The sequence below is a fragment of the Bombina bombina genome, chromosome 3, assembly GCF_027579735.1.
Source record: "Bombina bombina isolate aBomBom1 chromosome 3, aBomBom1.pri, whole genome shotgun sequence".
Lineage (NCBI taxonomy): Eukaryota > Metazoa > Chordata > Amphibia > Anura > Bombinatoridae > Bombina > Bombina bombina.
The window spans coordinates 443,848,908-443,872,560 of NC_069501.1; positions in this window are offsets into that span (position 1 = coordinate 443,848,908).

A 23,653-nucleotide genomic window follows, 5' to 3' on the forward strand; every position below is an offset into this window, starting at 1 on the left:
ACAATAGTTTTGCAATTGTTGTTTAATTGGATCTGTTCAGATTTATTGCTCACCTGCTCTTAGATCCCTCAGCTATAGAAGTTAAATGTGTTGGGGGGAACTATAGTGCTATGTATCCCTGTGTTATGCTCTAACTTTTTACTAGATGTACAGACATATTTACTGTTTCAAAGATGGCTCGAGATCGAGCTATAGCATAGATAGTTTTTAATAGCCTTATTTTTGTAAAAGGGAAAGCTATATACTATGATAATTGACTAAAACAATGTTCCATGATCAAAATTTTCTAGTGTTATGTTATATTTTGAAATGTTTGAATTGCATTATTGCTACCTCAAATGTTTATATCATATTGTAACTAAGGTTGAAGACATAGAGATTACTTATTAGAAGCTAACCTTGGAGGACTTTACCAAACGATATAAGAGACAATAGTTTTGAGCGTGTTGGTTACTTGGATCTGTTCAGATTTTTGCTCACCTGCCCTAAGATCCCCCAGTTTAGTAAGTTAAATGTGTTGCCAGAGATTATAGTGCTATGTATCCTCCATGTTATGCTCTAACTTTTTACTAGATGTACAGACATATTTACAGTTTCAAAGATGGCTCGAGATTTAGCTCTAGCATAGATAGCTATTAATAGCCTTATTTTTGTAAAAGGGAAAGATATATACTATGATTATTGACTAAAACAATGATCCATGATCAAAATTTTCCAGTGTTATGTTATATTTTGAAATGCTTAAATTGCATTATTGCTACCTCAAATGTTTATATTATATTGTAACTAAGGTTAAATATCTAGAGATTTGCAATACTCTCAGTTGGTATTAGGCCAGATACACCGCATTAGGAGACTCTCTCTCCCTTTCTCTGTATGATTGATGAGAGAGCTGGAGACTTCAATAGAGACGTGCTACCTCATGTTTGGAAACATATCAATCTTTGACTTATTTTTTTCTTACGTGTCATTTTTGACTTCCCCTCTTTTTAGTTTTTGTCCTGTCCCGTCCTGCACTTCTACACATAATTACACTGGGTGCACCTGTTTAAAACAGAAGAATAAGGTGGCCAACATGTTCTCACATCACATTGACTATGGCTAAACACCACACTCACCCTTCATCACCTAATGACCTACACTTATACTCGGTTAATGCTAAAGGCCTAAATATTCCTAATAAAAGAACTATTGCCTTAAAAGATTTTCGCAGCCACAAAGCTGATATAGTGTTTCTCCAGGAGACACACTTTAGAAAGGGTAGGGAACCCTCCACTTTTGCTCATCTTTATGGCACATGTTACTGGGCATCCCATGATAAATATAAAAAACAGGGAGTAGGCATTTTAATTAAGAAAGGCATCCCTTTCACAGAATTGCAAACTATCAAAGAAAGGAAGGAAGATACATTATTCTAATTGGATTATTATACAATAACTTTAATATCCTTATATGCCCCAAATTCTAACCAGCATTCCTTTTTTAAGAAGCTCACTAATCACATATTGGACCAACAAAAGGGAGTGCTTGTCATGTGCGGGGACTTTAATGTGGCATTGAACCCAGTCATGGACTGCTCGTCACGCCACTCCTCAATTCCTCTATCCCAAATTACTGAAATAAACTCCCATCTTAAAAAGATAGTAGCACATGACGTATGGAGGACACTACACCCTCAGCTTAGAGATTATTCGTTTATTCCTTTCCAGTTTCCACACGAGAAATACACTAGGATTGTTTATATATTTTCAGATGTAGGTGGCTTATCACTATTTAGATCCGCAGAAATTAGGCCAATAATGTGGTCAGATCATGCCTCAGTAGTTAGCTCACTATCTTGGCCTTCGAAACCCATACGAGACTTCATCTGGAAATTAGACGACTTATTATTAAAAGACACACAGAACATCTCAAGAATTACTAAAGTAATAACTGAATATTTTCAATTTAATGCCATTCCTGGAACATCTACACAACTTGTGTGGGAAGCCCATAAGAGTGTTGTGAGGGGAGAACTGATGGCCATCAAGGCACATGCTAATAAAATTAAGAGAGACTCCACTAAAATTTATCTCGACAAAATACAGAACCTAGAACTTAGGCACAAACAAGTCCCAACAGATAAGGACCTGCTACACGAACTTACCTTGGAAAAACAGAAACTAGCCCTACATTTATCCAAAGAACATAAAAGGAGAGCCTTACAGAATCAACAAAAACATAATGAAGGACTTAAAAAGTCAGGACGTTTACTAGCAAGATAACTCAAACACAAGACACACAAGAAATATATCTTACATATTACAGATGAAATAGGACGTACACATTACTCAACGCATAGCATTGCCCAGACCTTTAAAAACTTTTTTCCAGAAATTATATAATATCCAAAATGCCTCTAATACCCATACAACTACAACCACTACAAGGTCACAAATGATAGATACCTTTCTTAGAAACCTGAAACTACCTAACATTTCATCAGAACAAAAAAATAGTTTAGAAGAACCCATAACCCTAGAGGAAATACAATTAGTTATTAAAGACTTACTGTCAGGGAAAACCCCAGGCCCAGATGGCTTTGGACACAAATAATATTCGACATTCCAAGATATTCTTTCACCACACATTCTGGACTATTTCTAATATATTGACTCCTTCAAAACCTTTTCCGCAGGGGCCCTAGAAGCCCACATAATACTTTTACCAAAACCGAATAAATCACCTAACATCCCGACCAATTCGGAATTCGAGGGACACCATCTTGGATGACGTCATTTAAAGGAACCGCCATTCATCGTTCAGTCGTCGGGCAGGATGGATGTTCCGCGTCGGAGGTCTTCAGGATGCTGCCGCTTCGCTCCGGATGGATGAAGATAGAAGATGCCGCCTGGATGAAGACTTCAATCGGATGGAAGACCTCTTCTGCCCCGCTTGGATGAAGACTTCGACCGGATCATGGACATCTTCAGCCCCCCGCTTGGGCTTGGATCAGGACATCGGAGGAGCTCTTCTGGACCGATCGGTGAACTTGGCAGGGTGAAGACAAGGTAGGAAGATCTTCAGGGGCTTAGTGTTAGGTTTATTTAAGGGGGGTTTGGGTTAGATTAGGGGTATGTGGGTGGTGGGTTGTAATGTTGGGGGGGGGGTATTGTATGTTTTTTTACAGGCAAAAGAGCTGAGCTTCTTGGGGCATGCCCCGCAAAGGGCCCTGTTCAGGGCTGGTAAGGTAAAAGAGCTTTGAACTTTAGTAATTTAGAAAAGGGTAGGGCATTTTTTTATTTTGGGGGGCTTTGTTATTTTATTAGGGGGCTTAGAGTAGGTGTAATTAGTTTAAAATTGTTGTAAGATTTTTCTTATGTTTGTAAATATTTTTTTATTTTTTGTAACTTAGTTCTTTTTTATTTTTTGTACTTTAGTTAGTTTATTTCATTGTAGTTATTTGTAGGTATTTTATTTAATTAATGTATTGATAGTGTAGTGTTAGGTTTAATTGTAGGTAATTGTAGATATTTTATTTAATTAATTTAATGATAGTCTAGTGTTAGGTTTAATTGTAACTTAGGTTAGGATTTATTTTACAGGTAATTTTGTAATTATTTTAACTAGGTAACTATTAAATAGTTCTTAACTATTTAATAGCTATTGTACCTGGTTAAAATAATTACAAAGTTGCCTGTAAAATAAATATTAATCCTAAAATAGCTACAATGTAATTATAATTTATATTGTAGCTATATTAGGATTTATTTTACAGGTAAGTATTTAGCTTTAAATAGGAATAATTTATTTAATAAGAGTTAATTAATTTCGTTAGATTAAAATTATATTTAATTTAGGGGGGTGTTAGTGTTAGGGTTAGACTTAGCTTTAGGGGTTAATACATTTATTAGAATAGCGGTGAGCTCCGGTCAGCAGATTAGGGGTTAATAATTGAAGTTAGGTGTCGGCGATGTTAGGGAGGGCAGATTAGGGGTTAATACTATTTATTATAGGGTTAGTGAGGCGGATTAGGGGTTAATAACTTTATTATAGTAGCGGTGCGGTCCGCTCGGCAGATTAGGGGTTAATAAGTGTAGGCAGGTGGAGGCGACGTTGTGGGGAGCAGATTAGGGGTTAATAAATATAATATAGGGGTCGGCAGTGTTAGGGGCAGCAGATTAGGGGTACATAGGGATAATGTAAGTAGCGGCGGTTTACGGAGCGGCAGATTAGGGGTTAAAAATAATATGCAGGTGTCAGCGATAGCGGGGGCGGCAGATTAGGGGTTAATAAGTCTAAGGTTAGGGGTGTTTAGACTCGGGGTACATGTTAGGGTGTTAGGTGCAGATGTAGGAAGTGTTTACGCATAGCAAACAATGGAGCTGCGTTAGGAGCTGAACGCGGCTTTTTTGCAGGTGTACAGCCCCATTGTTTCCTATGGGGGAATCGTGCACGAGCACGTTTTTGAGGCTGGCCGCGTCCGTAAGCAACTCTGGTGGTATCGAGAGTTGAAGTTGCGTTAAAAATGCTCTACGCTCCTTTTTTGGAGCCTAACGCAGCCTTTATGTGGACTCTCAATACCAGAGTTATTTTTTTTTTTTTTAAATTCTTTATTTATTCAGCGAAGAGATATAACATGAATCAAAACAGAAGAAAAGAAAACATTTCCCAATTCCTGGGAAGATTGTTACAGAGTATCAAACTAGCATTGATTCATCAATTGGTTTTACATCAACATGACATATCTCTCACAGTTTTTTTAAATTTCCCCCCCCTCCCTTTCCCCCCCTCCTCCCTAATGCGCCTATTACTCAGCCAGCCGGCTCTTCTTCCCTCCCCCAGGGTGTCAGTCCCCCCCGCCCACCTCCCGTCCCACCTTCCACTAAAGAAGCGATATCTCTCTATTTACTGTTCTGCAAGATCTACCTTCCATTCTCCTCGTAACTGAGCTTCCAACAGATATTCGGAATTGCGTATGGGGTATAAGATTCTCGCCAATTGTGGAGCATGTAGTGAGTGTAAGTAAGTGTCCCATTTCTTCATGAAACGTGCCGTGCGGTTTGCTATATCTCCCATAGTGTCTGCCTGTTCGTGTATCAGCTGTGCATGTATCTCATTTTTTAACTGCAATAGGGTTGGTGCACGTCTATCTATCCAGTACCTCAGAATCATTTTCCTCGCTTGGAGAATAACATTGTGTAGAAAAGCTGTCTTATTTCTGGGCAGCTCAGGCGTATCTAGGAATATTACCATTTGTGTTGTAAGCGTTGCCACTTGTATGTTCAGGGAACGTAGCCAATGACAAATCATTCCCCAGAACTTCTTCAGCCTGGGGCACTCCCATAGCATATGCAACAAGGACGCCTGTGCCTTAGAGCACTTCGGACAATTCCCCGTGTGATCCCTTTCCCATTTTCTGTATTGGTGAGGAGTCACATAGGCGGCCTGCAATACCAGAGTTATTTTTATGGTGCGGCCAGAAAAAAGCCGGCGTTAGCTACGCGGGTCCTTACCGACAAAACTCTAAATCTAGCCGTAATTTATTAACCAGAGACATCCATTCATCATAGGTCAAGATCGGTGAACACATAAAAGAGAAAGAGATTTGATAGGGAGTGCTGGACGGGACAGGACCCCAATCCCCCTTTTAGGTTTTGTTTTATAGTTTATTTACCCATATTATTTGCAATTCACTCTTGTTAACGTTCTTAAAGCCTTTAGGGCTACTATGACCACAAGAGGAGTACTTAGATGTCTCCTTAGAATATTCTTGACATGTTTTCTGACCTGTAAAAAGGTCTTGAGTAAAATTGAGTTGTTTCATTAAATTAAAAATATCTAGTAAATACAGAACTGTAACTCAGTAAAATATGACAACTGTTGAAGTAGAGTTGAAACGGAGCTGCCTCTCCATATTTTTGTATTGTTTTATATTATCTTCAATAAAGTTGTTTAAAAAAAAAAAAAAACCTAGCCTACACTAAACTGCCAATAGCCCTTAAAAGGGCCTTTTGCGGGGCATTGCCCCAAAGAAATCAGCTCTTTTACCTGTAAAAGAAAATACATACAACCCCCCAACAGTAAAACCCACCACCCACACAACCAACCCCCCAAATAAAATCCTATCTGAATAAACCTAAGCTCCCCATTGCCCTGAAAAGGGCATTTAGCTCTTTTACATTGCTCAAAACCCTAAGCTAAAAATAAAACCCACCCAATAAACCCTTAAAAAAACCTAACACTATCCCCCGAAGATCCACTTACAGTTTTTGAAGACCGGACATCCATCCTCATCCAGCCGGGAGAAGTCTTCATCCAATCGGCAAGAAGTCCTCAACAAAGCCGGGAGAAGTCTTCATCCAAGCGGCAAGAAGTCCTCAACGAAGCCGGGAAAAGTCTTCATCCAAGCGGCAAGAAGTCCTCAACAAAGCCGGGAGAAGCCTTCATCCAAGCGGCAAGAAGTCCTCAACGAAGCCGGGAGAAGTCGTCATCCAAGCGACAAGAAGTCCTCATACTATCCGGTTGATTGACACCCCCTGCTAAATCTGCGGGGGCGGCATTGCACAAGCAGTTCGCCAGAACTGCTTGTGCAATGCTAAATGCCGGCAGTGTAAGCTGTCGGCATTCAGCAATGTCTGTCGGTCCTTGTGGGACTAGATCCGCTGAGAGGATCATGTCGGACAGACATATGATAAATCGGCCCCCTGGATTCTAATTTTAGTGATACACTTTTTTATTATTTGAAAAGTTATTTTCATATACTGAACCATTACAATCAGAAGAGTTTGCAACTATGTATAACATTGTTTTAAGCATTTTTGCAAACACTTTCCTGATGATAAGGACATGTGCACACTTCTAAGTTCACCTAGGATTACTCTTCAGCAAAGGATGCCAGGAGAACTAAGCAAAATTGGGAATATTAGTAAATTGGAAAGTTGTTTAAAATTGCATGCTGAATTTTCACTTTACTCTCCCTTTAAATACCATATAATAACTAAAAAAAATAAGCATCTGAAAAATCTGAATTTTGTATTGTAGAATTGTTTTACATGCAAAACAGTTCATGGACTTCATTAAGGAAACAAAAATGAACATTGTAAATATGTTTGATGACAACTAATGTGTTATTTGTCATTCTGTAATGCATTATAATGAATTAAAATAATAGTCAGTGACAGACTGCATAGTTATGACCTTGTTCATTCACAGTAACTTATATCCTTCTTGTTGCTAGGCATTGGTAGTTGGCACTATGAATTTCCCCATTAACAAAACAAAATGTTCTGTTGTTATTACATATTCTGCACCAGAATTCTTCAAACTTTTTTTTTCCCAAGACCAAGAGCATTAATACCACATACCTTCATTAGACTTTTTTATGCTTGGGGGCCAATTTATCAAGGGACAATTGGCCCCTGATGCCCCTGTTTCCACTTGAGCCTTCAGGCTTGCCGGAAACAGCAGTTATGAAGCAGAGGTCACAGGACCGCTGCTCCATAACTGGTCCGCTGCCTCTTAGGCTGTGGTCTGCAATCCGCCAGATCCTATACGATTGGGTTGATTGACTACCCACTCGACGCAAATCTGCAGGGGGCGGCATTGCACAAGCAGTTCACCAGAACTGCTTGTGCAATGTTAAATGCCTACAGCGTATGCTGTTTGCATTCAGAAATGTCTGTCGGACATGATACGCTACAACGTACCATGTCAGACAGACTATGATAAATTGGCCCCTTGGTCTGAAAATTTACAACAAGATAGCTGCAAAATGCTTTAGCTGACTAAAATGTGTGCATAGTTTATTCCTGATTCTTGTCCAAATTAAAAAAAATTGTAAAACGTAATAACACACACACCGCACATATTCTCATACAATACACACACCACACACTCTCATACAACACACACACACACACACTTTCTCATAACACACACACACACACCACATACTATCATACAACACAAACACCACATACTCTCATACAACACAAACACTCTCATAACACACACACACAACACACTCTCATACCATACACACACACGACATACTCTCATACAACACAAACACTCTCTCATAACACACACCACACTATCATACAACACACACACTCTAATAAAACACACTAACACACCACACACTCTCATAGAACACACACTCTCCTACAACACAAATACTCTCTCATAACACACACACCACACTCTCACACAACACACACACTCTCATAAAACACACACACACGCTTTCTCATAACACACACCGTACACTCTCATACAACACACACACACCACATACTCTCATACAACACAAATACTCTCATAACACACACACACACCACACTCTCATACCACAAACACTCTCTCATACCACACATCTCATACAATACACACACACACACCTTGCAACCCAGTAAACATGATATTGTGACCCAGTAATTGGTCAAGACCAGAGGTTTTAAAGACCCTATTCTACACTAACTAAAATAAAACCTACGTTGGTGTTTCAATTAAATATTTTGCTGTGTTTTTAGCTATACAGATGATATTTATATATGCCTAGTTCACCCAAATCCAGTTACCTCATATGTTTTGAGCCAGAAGTGATGCAGATCAAGTCAGCATTGATGGAAAGTGATAATACAAAAGTAGTACAAGAATGCTTCTAATAGAAAATCAAAGTAAAAGTAAATCCTAGCATTTTACAAACACTAGGATTGACTATTGAAACAAATAAAGGGGACTTTCATTCATGAAGTATAAGATACTTCATGCAGAAAGTCAGTGGCATCACTAGGGTTTGTGTCACCCGGTGCAGTAAGTTATGTTGTCACCCCCTCCCCCCAGAAAGCAGACACACAAAAACACAGGCACACACACATACAAACACTGAGACACACTCAGACACACTTAAAAACACACTCAGATGCACACACAAACACTCGGAAACACACTCAGACACACACACACAAAACACTCAGACACACACACAAAAACACTCTGACACACACACAAAAACACTCTGATACACACACAAAAACACTCAGGCACACACACAAAAACACTCAGACACACACACAAAAACACTCAGACTCACACAAAAACACTCAGACACACACACACATACAAAATATGTAAACTGCACTGCAATAATTATAAAGCTCATGCCTAGAGCTGCTCCCTGGCTCAGCAGTGCATCAAACTATGAAAATTCTGTTCCAAGACTGTCAGTGCACACCCCCGAGCCGCGTGCCTACCACTTCTTATGGTCAATCACCTCTGCACTCTGCCCACCCCCAGTCCCCCGCACACCCTCCCCTCCTACCTCTTCAGTGTGCACTTAGTGTACCGTAATCGCAGTGGTCTAGTGGGAATCATACTTGGCTCCTTCACTTTAGAGACGGTGTCAGACAGTCATGGGGTCAGGTGCCAGGCATCCCCCTCACGATTTCCCGGTTCCCTTTTAGAGAGACAGCACAGCCGTGAGTGACTCCATTGCTCCACACGTCACTGAGCAGTGAGTACAGATAGGCAGGATTAAGCTAGCAGTGCAACTTTCGCAAGCCCCACCGCATGCCCTCAACATTCATAGTGAAATTGGGCAAATGATCGATCGAAACAAATAAAGGAGCTTTCTACATGAAGTATCTTATGCTTCATGAATGAAAGTGCCCTTTATTTGTTTCAATAGTCAATCCTAGTGTTTTTAAAACGCTAGGATTTACTTTCACTTTAAGTGTTCTAATGTACATTTCCATATCATTAGAATGTCCCTTTATCTAGTGAATTTCTTATCAGTTGAAACATTTATATTTTATTTATGTACATGTTTGCAATATTTTACAAATAGAAGTACCCTATCCACTATTGTATCTCAATTGTGTGTATTTTGGAAGGTTTTTACTATTTTATTTTGAGTTGTGACTGATCAATAAATGGTCGTCCTAAAGTCTAGAGACATAAATGCTGACAATGAGACGTAGACACTCCATCCATCTAACTATAAAAGCTCTTTAGATTTTTGTAGTTTTTATCTTACTCCGTTTATGTTAAAATATATGATTAGCCAGTTAATTAATTGTTAGTCAGATCAAATGTCTTTGCAAATGAACTCTATCCATGAATGATGTTTCGATTCAGATTTCTCTCTAAGTCATAAGCATAAAGTTAATTAAAAATTCTCACTTGCATCTTCTAATTGTGAAATTTCTTCATTTCTAGCCCACAAGTCAGCTATGTATCAAATACGGCTTATTCAAAATGAATATTAAAATCATCAGTTCAAAATACAGACGGCTAGATTTAGAGTTCTGCGATAGCCGTCAAAAGCAGCGTTAAGGGGTCCTAACGCTGGTTTTGGCCAGCCGCTGGTATTTAGAGTCAGACAGGAAAGGGTCTAACGCTCACTTTCAAGCCGCGACTTTTCCATACCGCAGATCCCCTTACGCCAATTGCGTATCCTATCTTTTCAATGGGATCTGCCTAACGCCGGTATTTAGAGTTTTGGCTGAAGTGAGCGGTAGACCCTCTACCGACAAGACTCCAGCCGCAAAAAAAATCAGTAGTTAAGAGCTTTCTGGGCTAACGCCGGTTTATAAAGCTCTTAACTACTGTGATATAAAGTACACTAACACCCATAAACTACCTATGTACCCCTAAACCGAGGTCCCCCCACATTGCCTGCACTATAATAAATATTTTTAACCCCTAATCTGCCGACCGCACACCGCCGCCACCTACAGTATCCCTATGAACCCCTAATCTGCTGCCCCTAACATCGCCGACACCTACATAATATTTATTAACCCCTAATCTGCCCCCCCAATGTCACCGCTACCTTACCTACACTTATTAACCCCTAATCTGCCGACCGGACCTCGCCGCTACTCTAATAAATGTATTAACCCGTAAACCTGCCTCGCAAACCCTATAATAAATAGTATTAACCCCTAATCTGCCCTCCCTAACATCGCCGCCACCTAACTTCAAATATTAACCCCTAATCTGCCTACTGGACCTTGCCGCTACTCTAATAAATGTATTAACCCCTAAAGCTAAGTTTAACCCTAACCCTAACACCCCCCTAAATTAAATATAATTTTAATCTAATGAAATAAATTAAATCTTATTAACTAAAGTATTCCTATTTAAAGATAAATACTTACCTGTAAAAAAAACCCTAATATAGCTACAATATAACGAACAATTATATTGTAGCTATTTTAGGATTTATATTTATTTTACAGGCAACTTTGTATTTATTTAAACTAGGTACAATAGCTATTAAATAGTTATTTACTATTTAATAGCTACCTAGTTAAAATAATTACAAAATTACCTGTAAAATAAATCCTAACCTAAGTTACAATTAAACCTAACACTACACTACCAATAAATAAATTAAATCAATTAACTACAAGTACCTACAATTACCTACAATTAAATAAACTAAACTAAATTACAAAAAAAACCCACTAAATTACAAAAAATAAAAAAAGATTGCAAGAATTTTAAGCTAATTACACCTACTCTAAGCCCCCTAATAAAATAACAAAGCCCCCCAAAATAAAAAAATTTCCCTACCCTAATCTAAATTAAAAAGTTAACAGCTCTATTACCAGCCCTTAAAAGGGCTTTTTGCGGGGCATGCCCCAAAGAAATCAGCTCTTTTGCCTGTAAAAAAACCACAATACTACCCCCCAACATTACAACCCACCACCCACATACCCCTACTCTAACTCAAACCCCCCTTAAATAAACCTAACACTACCCCCCTGAAGATCTCCCTATCTTGAGTCGTGTTCACCAAGCCGGGCACCGATGGACCAAAAGAGTACATCCTGAGCGGCAGAAGTCTTCATCCTATCTGGGCAGAAGAGGACATCCGGACTGGTAGACATCTTCATCCAAGCGGCATCTTCTATCTTCATCCATCCGGAGCGGAGCGGAGCCATCTTCTTCCAGCTGACGCGGATCCATCCTTCTTCCACGACGCCTACTCGCCGAATGAAGGTTCCTTTAAATGATGTCATCCAAGATGGCGTCCCTCGATTTCCGATTGGCTGATAGGATTCTATCAGCCAATCGGAATTAAGGTAGGAAAAATCTGATTGGCTGATTGAATCAGCCAATCAGATTCAAGTTCAATCCGATTGGCTGATCCAATCAGCCAATCAGATTGAGCTCGCATTCTATTGGCTGATCGGAACAGCCAATAGAGTGCAAGCTCAATCTGATTGGCTGATTGTATCAGCCAATCCGATTGAACTTGAATCGGATTGGCTGATTCAATCAGCCAATCAGATTTTTCCTACCTTAATTCTGATTGGCTGATAGAATCCTATCAGCCAATCGGAATTCGAGGGACGCCATCTTGGATGACGTCATTTAAAGGAACCTTCATTCGGTGAGTAGGCGTCGTGGAAGAAGGATGGATCCGCGTCGGCTGGAAGAAGATGGCTCCGCTCTGCTCCGGATGGATGAAGATAGAAGATGTCGCTTGGATGAAGATGTCTACCGGTCCGGATGTCCTCTTCTGCCCGGATAGGATGAACACTTCTGCCACTCCGGATGTACTCTTTTGGTCCATCGGTGCCCGGCTGGGTGAACACGACTCAAGGTAGGGAGATCCTCAGGGGGGTAGTGTTAGGTTTATTTAAGGGGGGTTTGGGTTAGAGTAGGGGTATGTGGGTGGTGGGTTGTAATGTTGGGGGGTGGTATTGCGTGTTTTTTTACAGGCAAAAGAGCTGATTTCTTTGGGGCATGCCCCGCAAAAAGCCATTTTAAAGGCTGGTAATAGAGCTGTTAACTTTTTTAATTTAGATTAGGGTAGGGAAATTTTTTTATTTTGGGGGGCTTTGTTATTTTATTAGGGGGATTAGAGTAGGTGTAATTATCTTAAAATTCTTGTAATCTTTTTTTATTTTTTGTAATTTAGTGTTTGTTTTTTTTTGCAATTTAGTTTTTTTTATTGAATTGTAGGTAATTGTAGGTACTTGTAGTTAATTGATTTAATTTATTTATTGATAGTGTAGTGTTAGGTTTAATTGTAATTTAGGTTAGGATTTATTTTACAGGTAATTTTGTAATTATTTTAACTAGGTAGCTATTAAATAGTAAACAACTATTTAATAGCTATTGTACCTAGTTTAAATAAATACAAAGTTGCCTGTAAAATAAATATAAATCCTAAATAGCTACAATATAATTATTCGTTATATTGTAGCTATATTAGGGTTTATTTTACAGGTAAGTATTTAGCTTTAAATAGGAATACTTTAGTTAATAAGATTTAATTTATTTTGTTAGATTAAAATTATATTTAACTTAGGGGGGTGTTAGGGTTAGGGTTAGACTTAGCTTTAGCGGTTAATACATTTATTAGAGTAGTGGTGAGGTCCCGTTGGCAGATTAGGGGTTAATACTTGAAGTTAGGTGGCGGCAACGTTGGGGAGGGCAGATTAGGGGTTAATACTATTTATTATAGGGTTTGTGAGGCGGGAGTGCGGAGGTTTAGGGGTTAATACATTTATTAGAGTAGCGGCGAGGTCCGGTCGGCAGATTTGGGGTTAATAAGTGTAGGTAAGGTAGCGGAGATGTTGGGGGGGCAGATTAGGGGTTAATAAATATAATATAGGGTTTGGCGATGTTAGGGGCAGCAGATTAGGGGTACATAGGTATAATGTAGGTTGCGGCGGTGTACGGAGCGGCAGATTAGGGGTTAATAATATAATGCAGGTGTCAGCGATAGCGGGGGCGGCAGATTAGGGGTTAATAAGTGTAAGGTTAGGGGTGTTTAGACTCAGGGTTCATGTTAGGGTGTTAGGTGCAGACTTAGAGAGTGTTTCCCTATAGGAAACAATGGGGCTGCTTTGGGAGCTGAACACTGCTTTTTTGCAGGTGTTTTTTTTCATCCCAAACTGCCCCATTGTTTCCTATGGGGGAATCGTGCATGAGCACGTTTTAGCTGCTTACCGCTACCATGAGCAACGCTGGTATTGAGGGTTGATGTGGCGGTACATTAGGCTCAACGCACCCTTTTTGGAGCCTAACGCAGCCCTTCAGACAACTCTCAATACCAGCGTTGTCTTAAGGGTGCGTTGGGAAAAAAATGCGGCGTTAGCTACGCGGGTCTTTACCGACAAAACTCTAAATCTAGCCGAGAATATGGTGTTAGGTTTATTATTATTATGTATAATAATATTTTCTTTGCTTATGGTTTTGGTAAATTTATAAGTTAATAAATATATAGGGCCCCATTTATTAAAGAGACATTAAATAGTAAATGCAGCCATAGAAGGAAATATGTGGGTGGAGTTAGAGCTGTACAAATCGGAAAGTTAAAATAAATGGTTATTGATGAGGCACTGCAGTATACATTTGCAGGTATAGTAATTAAAGTATATATTATTATATTTTGTCTCTATCCCAACTTGTTTTATGTCCCTTTAATTATTGCACGTCCGCAAACGGGCAAAATTTGCTCTTTGCGGGCGTGCAATAATTTAGTGCGCCACTTGTAATCTAGCCCTAAGTGTATATGTTTAATTTCTATAAATTACTTTAGTTTCTATTAAGTAATCGACACCACCATGTTTTAACTAGTTTTCTATTTATCTCTGTTTGTGCAAACAAAGCTGTGTGCAGGGGTGTAACAACTGGGGATGCAGTGGCGGTGACTGCGACCAGGCCCTGGAGGTTTCCCCCACTCAGGGGGCCCAGCTGCCTTCAGCACAAACTTAGCTATAGATCTCATTGGCGGCTTTGGAGTGCACATTGGCTCCTGACTGCATGTGTAGTCTCTGCAAAGGCTAAACAATTCCTGAGCTTCCATAAATATGTCAATGGCTGAGTTCTTAATTGATTGACTGCCTACTCAGGATTTCCCATTAACGCTCTGTACTCTGACATCACCGAAGGAAGCAGCCACTATCCATTGTGGCACTAGGGAGAACTTAACCCTGTGAAAGACACAATGCTTCAATTCTCAGTGAGTTTTAAAATTGTAAAGTGTTAAAAAGTTGTTACTAATGAATTAATTAGCATAAATTTTACCAGAATTTCCTTTGTTTTAGTTTTATACTGCCCTATAAATGTATTGCCTTCAAAATTGTACTTGCTCATATAAATATTCATGACACTGAATTTAGTCTCTTCTTATGGCTAGATCTATTTTTATTCAGAATCTTGTGTTGTTTGTAGTTTTCAGATACTATTGGTGAACATTTATAAGAATTACCCACTTGATGATGATTTGGTATTATAGATCTTAAAGTGAAAGTAAATTTTCAAGGTTGTGATTATAAATTTAGTCTAATACAGTGCCCAACATTGTAGTCGCTAACTTAATTTTTTATCAAATATAACATAACTTATATAAAATATATATTTACTACTGCCATTTTTTTTTTCTTCCTCCTCCCCCTTGCTTTCTTCCGGCTTTCTGCATAGAAAATGTTTTTGCGTTCCCACGCGACATTTGCATATGTAAGCGTGCGCGTTCTCGTATTTCCCAAGCTATGCGCATGCGCTAAGTTACGCAAACTCTGTCTAACCACCTTGATGACTGATATGGAATTGCCTTTTGAAATGTGCATGCGACTGTCGGGAACGCGCTTGTTGAGTGAATTCAAGTTTCGGCTTTCATGCATGCGCACTATAACAAGTGGGAGGTTATCCTGGCAATTTAGACGCCAATGGGGGAACTAATCCGTTAGATACGGATTGAATCATCACACGTGCAATAAAACATTTTTTTATGTAGGTGGAGGAACAGCGGTAATCTTCAGCAAAAGAAAAAAAGAAATAAAAATATTTAGAAAGCGATTGAAACGAATTGATGAATGAAAGTACACTTTATTTTTAATATATATTACATTGCAAACGAACAGTGAATGTAACTTTACTTCCACTTTAAGATGACCAGGGATTCCCATTTATCTCTATAGCTATGTCATCTATGCCTTTATATCTCAAGAGTAAATAGATAATAGGGATTGCTGGCCTGCTTATGAGGGTATTGTGTAAAATCTAACTTGAGCAGCCATATATATGTATGTGTATATATGTATATATATATATATATATATATATATATATACAGGTAGCCCTCAGTTTACGCCGGGGTTAGGTTCCAGAAGGAATGGTTGTAAATCAAAACAGTTGTAAATTGAAACCCAGTTTATAATGTAAGTCAATGGGAAGTGAGGGAGATAGGTTCCAGGCCCCTCTCAAAATTGTCATAAGTAACACTTAATACATTATTTTTAAAGCTTTGAAATGAAGACTTTAAATGCTAGACAGCATTATAAACCTAATAAAATAATCACACAACACAAAATATATAATTAAACTAAGTTAAATGAACAAAAACATTTGCTAAATAGCATTATAAACCTAATAAAATAATCACACAACACAGACTTCACTTGCATTTTTCTGCAAACAGTTCTTTCTATGCATTCCAATCTGGACTGAGTTATAGACAGGAAGATCTTGTTCCTTTGAAATCTGCTCGATAGCTCAGGTCTGGTTAAACTGATTAATTTAAGCTTGCTTGGCTTTGCTGCAACACAAGCGGACAGCTCCACCTACTGGCTATTTTAATAAATGTACTGCTTCTCAATGCTTTTCAATAGCAGTCACATGACTGGAAAAAAAGGTTGTTATTCTGAAACCATGTAAATTGAACCGTTGTAAAACGAGGACCACCTGTATATATATACAGTATATGTATGTGCATATGTGTATATATATATATATATATATATATATATATATATATATATATATTTGTGTGTATATATACATATAAATATATATATATATTTGTAAATGTGTGTATGAATGTATGTATATATATATATATATATATATATATCACACATACTGTGCCAGCTAGTACACTCTCCAGCTGCATATCTTAATATTGCAGAAGCCATATGTGTGAGTGTGTGCACATGGGTGATTGTGGGTCATTATGAATGTCTATGACCCGAGGGGGGGGGGGGGCTTTATGGATTCTTGCACCAGGGCCCTGGAGTTTCTAGTTACTCCTCTGGCTGTGTGGAATGCCTTTATAGACAGCCTTGTATTGCCTGTTTTATATCTGTCCCTACTTGTCTTCAGCAGCAGAAAGAGATAAGGGCAACTTAAGTTCAAACATGGCGGTGCCCATTACTTTATAGAAACTCATTGCAATGTAGAAAACTAACAGAGTTAAATTGCAGGAAAAAGTTAAAAAAAAATAAAAAAATTAAAGTATATTGCTTAGTTTTTTTTAACTACACTTAAACTAAGCATTTTATATTACAATCTCATACTGTTTAATATCGCTAATGGCCGGGCAGACAACACTCAGAATAAAAAAATAGATATATTTATTTTTTGATAACTGAAGGAGAATGAAACTTAATATTAGATTAATCACTGAACAAATCAATCACCTCAGACATGTTAGCTAATATTGATTCATTAGCAAAAGCTTGTTTTTATTTGAAACTGTGGGCTAGATTACAAGTGGAGCGCTATTTAGCACTTTTGCTATAACGCTAATTGAACTAGAAGTAAACTTTTTGCGCGTGTCAGGTTGCACTGGTATTTCAAGTAGAAAGTGAAAAATGATCGCTAACTCGGAAGAAACGGTATTGTGCGGAATAACCTTTTCCCCCATAGAAGTCAATGGGGAAAAACCTAACACCCCACTCTCGCGCAAACCTGCATATTCTCATGTGCACTAACCAATGTTCTACACATTGCAGAATATGTTCTATTTATTCATAAATACATATTTCTATATATATCTGATGGTATTTTATATTTTGGTACAATATATATCTATACATATATATATATATATATATACAGTATATATATATATATATATATATATATATATATATATATATATATATACAGGGAGTGCAGAATTATTAGGCAAGTTGTATTTTTGAGGATTAATTTTATTATTGAACAACAACCATGTTCTCAATGAACCCAAAAAACTCATTAATATCAAAGCTGAATAGTTTTGGAAGTGGTTTTTAGTTTATTTTTAGTTATAGCTATGTTAGGGGGATATCTGTGTGTGCAGGTGACTATTACTGTGCATAATTATTAGGCAACTTAACAAACAACAAATATATACCCATTTCAATTATTTATTTTTACCAGTGAAACCAATATAACATCTCAACATTCACAAATATACATTTCTGACATTCAAAAACAAAACAAAAACAAATCAGTGACCAATATAGCCACCTTTCTTTGCAAGGACACTCAAAAGCCTGCCATCCATGAATTCTGTCAGTGTTTTGATCTGTTCACCATCAACATTGCGTGCAGCAGCAACCACAGCCTCCCAGACACTGTTCAGAGAGGTGTACTGTTTTCCCTCCTTGTAAATCTTACATTTGATGATGGACCACAGGTTCTCAATGGGGTTCAAATCAGGTGAACAAGGAGGCCATGTCATTAGATTTTCTTCTTTTATACCATTTCTTGCCAGCCACGCTGTGGAGTACTTGGACGCGTGTGATGGAGCATTGTCCTGCATGAAAATCATGTTTTTCTTGAAGGATGCAGACTTCTTCCTGTACCACTGCTTGAAGAAGGTGTCTTCCAGAAACTGGCAGTAGGACTGGGAGTTGAGCTTGACTCCATCCTCAACCCGAAAAGGCCCCACAAGCTCATCTTTGATGATACCAGCCCAAACCAGTACTCCACCTCCACCTTGCAGGCGTCTGAGTCGGACTGGAGCTCTCTGCCCTTTACCAATCCAGCCATGGGCCCATCCATCTGGCCCATCAAGACTCACTCTCATTTCATCAGTCCATAAAACCTTATGTCATGAGATGCAGGACATATGCAGGACACAGCAATGATGGTACAACTCTATTTTATTACAGAGCATAGCAATACACATCCAGACAGGTTGAATGTACTAAAACTAACTGCGACACAGACACCGGACCTAAGCCCCGCCCACATGCTAGTGACATCACATCCTGCTCTCATCACATCTTCCCCTTTTTCAAAGGCAAAGCATACATTCGCATATATTAAATAACAAGGTACACCAACAGGGTATACAACAACATTTTGTTTTAGAACATTATAAAAACAGATAGATTAGAAAACATGAACAAATAAATTACATCCTGACTTGGACATCGGGGTAGACTACCCTAGTCCACAGTGACCATGGGATTATTCTGCCCATACTTCCGGTCACTGTTCTAGCTAAAGTCAGTCCCTGTATCGGGCCGGAAGCCTCACCACTCTTCCGCTTGATGTAACTTTGCATGAACTGTCCTCTGATACAGAAGATGGTGAACAAGAGTCTGCTGGAGGCAAAGATATATCCCCGCTATGATCTTGCTGAGGGGAAGGCACCTCTCTTAGAACAGGGGATCCCACCGGCGGTGGTACTGAGGTATCCGGTTCCAGACTCTCAGGTACAGGCTGAAGATGTCTTCGGTTACGGCGTGTAACCGTCCCTCCCTCTGTAAGGACTGTGTAAGACCTTGGTTCTGGAGAGCGGCCCACTACCGTAGCAGGCGTCTTCCATTTCTTCTCATCATCCAGTTTAATTCTGACACTTTGGCCCGCTTTCAGTTCCTGTAAAGGCCTGACAGAATGTCTCCTGTCGTAGAAGAAACGATAACCCTTTTTGGCCTCTTCATCCCTCCTAAGGACTTCGTCCCGAGGAACAGGGCCAGGCGGCTTGAAGACACCCACTGAGGGTAAAGTGGTGCGAATCTGGCGTCCTAGCATCAGCTGTGCCGGGCTAAACCCGGTGGCTTGAATGGGCGTCGCCCTGTATGACAAGAGGGCTAGGTACGGTTCAGATTGCTTTAGAATGAATTTTGTTGTTTGAACTGCCCTTTCAGCCATTCCGTTGGCCTGCGGATAATGTGGACTTGACGTGGAATGTACAAAATCATATTCCCTGCTGAAAGCACTGAACTCTGTAGAAGCGAACTGCATGCCATTATCACTCACCAGCTCCATTGGAATGCCCCAGCGGGCGAACAAGCTCTTCAGGCGAATGATAACGGCCTGACTTGTGATATCATTCAGGGGTGCTATTTCCAAATACCTGGAATAGTAGTCGATAACAACAAGAAACTTTTTCCCGTGCAGTTCGCACAAATCAGCAGCTATTTTCTGCCACGGCCCCGCAGGCAGTGGAGTAGACATTAAGGGCTCCCTTCTCTGAGTAGGCCGGCATTCCCGGCAAAAGGCACATTTAGACACGTGATTTGCAATGTCGGAGCTGATCCCAGGCCACCACACCGCTGTAGCTGCTCTTTCTCTGCACTTTGTAATGCCTAAGTGGCCATCGTGAATCCTGTTTAACATCTCCTTCCTCATGCTGACAGGAATTACAATACGGTCTTGGAACAGCACCAACCCCTCCAGCTCAGTGAGCTGCGACCTCTCTGGCTGGTAAGCATTTAAAGACATCCAGGCTGCCCGGCTCTCGGGCCAGCCATCTCTTATGTACCTTATAACTTCTTGCAGATCTGTGTCCAAATATGTCTCTTTCTTTATCTCTTCCAGTTTCCTTGAAGAAATGGACTTAGAGGCCAGAACTGAATCAACATACACTTTTACATCCGACTCTGTGGAGGATTCTTCAGCAGCAGCCAGCGGGAGCCTGGACAGTGTATCTGCCACAACCAGCTGCTTTCCCGGCACATGCACTGCCTGAACATTGAACCTGAGCAGTCTCATTAAAAGTCTCTGGCATCTCAAGGGTGTTTTGTCAATGTCATAAGAATTGATTAGAGGGACTAGCAGTTTATGGTCAGTTTCCAGACTAAATTTCTCCAAACCCACTAGATAACGCTGAAAGCGCTCACAGGCCCAAACTGCAGCCAGGCACTCTTTCTCAATTTGAGCGTATTTTGACTCCGCAGCCGTCAGTGTGCGGGAACAGTAGGCGATGGGCTGTAGTTTGTTGTCATTCAGCTGCAGGAGTGCAGCCCCCAACCCATAACTGCTTGCATCAGCACTAACCACAGTCTTTTTTGAAGGGTCGTAGAACCCCAGCACTGGGGCAGACCCCAGCAGGGACTTAGCATGCAGGAACGCTTTTTCTTGTGAGGGTCCCCAAACCCAGGCAACATCTTTCTTAAGCAACTCTGTGATAGGGTGCAAAACTGTAGATAAATCTGGAAGAAACTTGCCCACGTAATTTACAAGGCCCAATATCTGTCTCAGCTCATGTACATCAGAAGGGCTTTTCATCTGTTCGATAGCCCGAATTTTCTCGGGGTCCGGCTTGATGCCATCCCCGTTGATGATATGCCCAAAGTAGCATAATTCAGTTTTCCTAAAATGACATTTTTCTTTATTCAGCTTCAGCCCAGACTCTTTGATAGCCTGCAGCACACAACTCAAACGCTGATCATGCTCTTCCACTGTAGACCCATACACTAGAATGTCGTCCATGACGACTGCTGTGCCCACGTGGCCACTCAGGAGAGAACTCATTTCCCTCTGAAAGATCTCAGGAGCGGAGGATATCCCAAAGGGAAGTCTGCAGAAGCAGAACCGACCTACCGGAGTGATAAAGGTAGTCAGTTTGCGGCACTTTGGATCCAGGGGGATCTGCCAAAAGCCGCTAGAAGCGTCTAATGTGGAAAAGAACTTCGCCCCAGCCAACTTCGGGGCTATATCTTCCAATGTCGGCAGCACAAATCTCTCCCTCTTCACTGCCTCATTCAACCTTTTCAGGTCCACACAGATGCGCACCTTTCCGTTTTTCTTTGCAACTGGAACAATGGGGGCACACCAATCAGTTGCTTCAACAACCTCTTCAATAACCCCCATAGACTTCATGCGCATGAGCTCTTTCTCCACTTGAGGCATGAGCGGGAACGGAATTCTACGAGGAGTAGAAATACTGTACGGGACTGCGTCACTTTTAAGTGCTATACGGACAGGTTTGCAGCTCAGTAGGCCCAACTCGCCAAACATATCTTCAGAGATCTCATTCACTCTGGCCACGAGGCCCAAGTCACAGGCTGCTTTTCTGCTCAATAAACTGTTAACACACTGACCTCGGATCACATGCACCCACATGGTGAACTTCCTTTGTTTGTACTCACAGCTGGCAAGAAATTTCCCCACACAATCAATGCGGCCACCAGGACTATGAACATTTGTAGTAACCTTCGCCAGCTGGGGCTGTCGAGGCAGTTTCATAAATTCAGCAAAAGACATTACAGTGATATCTGCTCCTGTGTCAATCTTAAAATCAACTTTGGCTCCCATTACAGTAAAAGTAACTTTCCAATCTTCCTCTGAGCTTGTCCGTTCCACAACAGACCCCACAAAAGACACTTCCTGACCCTCCTGGTCACTGTCCACCTGCATCTCCTTAATGTATTCAGTTTTACACACCACTTCAAAATGGCCTATTCTGTTACATTTTCTGCATCTTTTATCTCTGGCCGGGCATATAGCACTCTGATCATGAGCCCGGTAGCACCGTGTGCATCGGCCATGTTGCGCCCATCCACTTCTAGGCCTTTCCAGTATTTTAGATCTACCGCTCACACTGTGCCTTTCACTAGTAATTTTCCTAGACTGTTGCACTTCATCCACAATACTCTCAGACCTCAGATCAGCACTTTGCTTTTTCACCAGTTCACTCTGGCGGGCCATCCTAATAGCCCCGTCTAACGTTAAATCAGGCTCTAACTGCAGCTTCAGGGAGACTTCAGCATCTGCAATTCCAATAACTATTCTGTCTCTGATTTGCTCTTCTTTAGCAACACCAAACTCACAGAATTCAGCTAATTCATACAGGCTGCGCACAAATGACTCCACAGATTCTCCCACACGCTGATTACGTTTGTGAAAACAAGCTCTCTCACGAATCACATTTCTTTTGGGCACAAAGTGGGCACTGAGTTTATCCATAACTATATCAAAGTTAACTTCGTCCCCTTCTTGGAAAGTAAAAGCATTGAACACTGGCTCTACATCTTTCCCCATAGAATATAAAAGAGAATTAACTTGTACTTCACCACTCTCCTTGTTCAGTTTGGATGCAATCCTGAAGCGCTGAAACCGCTGACGCCATGTGGGCCAAGCTGCAGGCTGAGAAAAGACAAAAGGCTCAGGTGGGGTAAACTTTGACATCGTCATCATCAGAAACAGAAGCATAGTCCAGAACTTCTGACACCATGTCATGAGATGCAGGACATATGCAGGACACAGCAATGATGGTACAACTCTATTTTATTACAGAGCATAGCAATACACATCCAGACAGGTTGAATGTACTAAAACTAACTGCGACACAGACACCGGACCTAAGCCCCGCCCACATGCTAGTGACATCACATCCTGCTCTCATCACACCTTAGAAAAATCAGTCTTGAGATATTTCTTGGCCCAGTCTTGACGTTTCAGCTTGTGTGTCTTGTTCAGTGGTGGTCGTCTTTCAGCCTTTCTTACCTTGGCCATGTCTCTGAGTATTGCACACCTTGTGCTTTTGGGCACTCCAGTGATGTTGCAGCTCTGAAATATGGCCAAACTGGTGGCAAGTGGCATCTTGGCAGCTGCACGCTTGACTTTTCTCAGTTCATGGGCAGTTATTTTGCGCCTTGGTTTTTCCACACACTTCTTGCGACCCTGTTGACTATTTTGAATGAAA